Source organism: Austrofundulus limnaeus, unplaced genomic scaffold (genome assembly GCF_001266775.1).
Source record: "Austrofundulus limnaeus strain Quisiro unplaced genomic scaffold, Austrofundulus_limnaeus-1.0 Scaffold169, whole genome shotgun sequence".
In the NCBI taxonomy this organism is placed as follows: domain Eukaryota; kingdom Metazoa; phylum Chordata; class Actinopteri; order Cyprinodontiformes; family Rivulidae; genus Austrofundulus; species Austrofundulus limnaeus.
This window is the reverse complement of record NW_013952571.1, coordinates 346,905-349,939: the sequence shown is the minus strand read 5'-3', so window position 1 is coordinate 349,939 and position 3,035 is coordinate 346,905. Positions and strand designations below refer to the sequence as shown.

The 3,035-nt window shown below is 40.2% G+C and overlaps 1 protein-coding gene across 1 annotated transcript in view; it reads left to right on the top strand.

Annotated features, from left to right (window-relative positions):
- Positions 1 to 3,035, top strand: part of LOC106523895 (calcium/calmodulin-dependent protein kinase type II subunit delta) — a gene marked incomplete at its 5' end in the record, with an annotated part of 52,497 nt that overhangs the window by 2,143 nt on the left and 47,319 nt on the right.

Sequence of the window (3,035 nt, the reverse complement as noted above, 5' to 3'; positions counted from 1 at the left end):
TCTATCTATCTATCTATCTATCTATCTATCTATCTATCTATCTATCTATCTATCTATCTATCTATCTATCTATCTATCTATCTATCTATCTTTAATAGGCCATCTTATGGGTCAGGAAGGACATGTTGGACATGGTCCCGTGGCTCTGGACCCCACAAAGTCCTGAAATAAAACCCCAACTGTGACATGGGCTAGGTTTTTAACTCTGTGTTGAAATATGTTGCGCTTACAGGTGGTCTGGAGCTTGCCAGTTTTTGTAGGGTTTTGTGAAATAATAATCCATAAATAGATTCAGATATAGTTTTATTGARCAGTTCCTTCAGCTGTGAATGTTACCTGTGGGTCCTGTGTGATGTCATACAACAGAAATGTGGCTTCAGTCAGAATTAGGTTCATTATCARATCTTTTCTCATTAGGTCAAACTTGAAGAATGTAAATGCAAAGAAAACTGCCCTTGCTGACACATCAGAGGCTCTGCCATCCAGCTCTCACGTCAACAATAAATCAACTTTTTTCACATTATTTTACAGTCACGTTGTTCCATGTGAAACTAGTGGTCGTTTCATTCAGTGTGCTGTTTATGCTAAACAAAGTTGACCACTGTTGATAACAGAAACATGAGGCTAAAATCAAAACTGTCCACAGAAGGCTGAACTGTTCCTCCAAAACCTTTCTTTTTTTTGTCCATGAAGTTTTGTTTGACATGTTGTGTTTTGTCAGTCTTTTCTTGTTTCTTTGGTTTCCTGACATGTTTTTCCCTTTTTCCTCTCCCTTTTGCTTCTGGGTTGCTCTCTCCACAGTCACTGCATACAGCAGATTCTAGAAAGTGTAAATCATTGTCACATAAATGGCATAGTGCACAGGGACCTAAAGGTTAGTAAGCGGTGATGGTAATGGTAAAATAAACAGACCTGCCCAGCTATGGCCCCTTTCCCACCCTCTTCCCCTCCTGAAAAGTCAAACTGATGAGTGTCTCCTCCTCCAAAGACCCTCCTGCTCCAGGGTCATGAGGAGAGGTGGCAGGTCACGTAGCAAAGATGGGGCAGGTAGATGTTGTCGTTGCTTGCCTCTCCTGTATACCAGAGCACAAAGTGCATGTAGCAAAATGTTGGAAGCCATGCTCCGACACAGCTGACAGGTGGTGGCAGAGGAGAMGATGAGAGACGAGACAAAGGAAGGGTGTCCAGTGGTGTAAAAATCATTGATTTTCGAATTGGTCTTGTACAACAGATTTAATTTAAAACTTCAAAGGATGGATTGGCTGATTGGTCCTTGATGGAACCAAGAAAGAACTGAATCACTCCATTCTTGAGCTCCTGTCCTGTTGCATCCCTCTGCCACAGTCCTGCCTCCAGTCGGTCAGAATCTAACGCCACTGTTGTTTTGACACATGGACAGAATTAGACAACGACTCTAGAACACGTAGAAACGAACTGTTCGATAGAAGACTCTGTTGCCAAGTGAGACTAAATTCTTTCCTCTGGGTGAGCCAAGCTGTCCAAGTCTCAAAGCAAGTGCACAGATAGTGGTAGCTTGTCACTAACCCAACGCCCCCTGGTGTTTGCATGCAGTCATTGCATTCAGCAGATCCTAGAGGCTGTGCTCCACTGTCACCAGATGGGTGTGGTTCATCGGGATCTGAAGGTAAGTGTCCCCACAGAAACACTGCTCTTCTGTGCTTTCCTTCACTTTCTTTTTCATCTTGAAACCTCCGGTCCTGTTAAACACGTATTTAATTCTTCTGCCACCTTGAAGAGAAGAATAAGACTTTGCTTCTATAAATAAAGAGGATTTATTTTTTTAAATGATTTGCTATTTAAGCTTATTTAAATCCATTTCCCTTTAATGCTGCTGTTTCCTACAGGGTTTAGTTTCTAAAGCTTCAATTTGCCATTCAAACCAACTTGGGTGTGTCTAAGGTTTAGTTTATTTTAGCAATAATAAGCTTACATTTTGCAGTCAGTGACTGCTGCCTTTCTGGGCTCTGATTGGCTGTTGTCAGGTAGTTTCCATGGCTCTGATTAAACTGAAAGACAAACAAATACAGGAAAAACAAATAAGTTCTGGAGCAGAGGCGCTGTGTTTGTACTGACACAGTAGTTCACATTCTTTCATTATATTCTCTGTTTAGGTGCTTTCTGTGCTGCTGAGTTATTAATGCACATAGTTAGACCCTGATTCCTACATGCTGACATTAACCCTAGCATCACTGAGCACTGATGTACAGGACTTTCTTGAATATTTAGTTTTCGTTTTTTCTTGTTTATTTAAAAACCTGAASATTCTGAAATTAAAAATGTTGACTGCTACCAGTCGATTATATGGAATCTACTTATTCAGTAATTGCAACGAATTATTAATTACCTAATTATTTTTGCAGCAACTTTTTCATTCATAAAGCTTTTCTACAAACTTAACTTGGTTTTTCCAGCTCATGGTTTATGTAGCAGTGACCTCTATTATGTGCAGACTCTCCATCTCATGGCACCAAAGATGAGATCTGTGCACATTCTGACTTAAACCATAGCCATGCTGAATCAGTCTGAATTAAGAAGCCTGGGTAGTTGTTACCTTTCAGATTCACTCTATACAACAAAGTACTGTATTTATTCAAGTATAATAAATAAACTTAAATCCATAAAATCATCCATAAAGTTGGGGGTAGTACTATACTCGGATAAATATTTTTACTTATGTATTTTAACTGAAATATCGGCTTCATTCACAAAATGCGTGAGTCCGGAAACAAGACCACGATGTAAAAAGCAGTTAAAGTAAGCTTACCTGTGACACTTCCTCCGCTCTTCAGAGCGAGATAATAACAGATCCAGGCAGGCGACATGTGGAAAAAAAAGAAGAAAAAAGTCAGTCCTGCACCTCAGTAATGATAGTGAACTAATGACATTAGCGTGTAACTGGGCCGTTCCTGGAACAACAACAAACATGTTCATCTGTAATGGCAGCCGTCTACCAGTGTTCTGAAAAAGTTTGTATCCATGAAAAAAACATTTCCCCACCAGAGGGGGCACTCGCG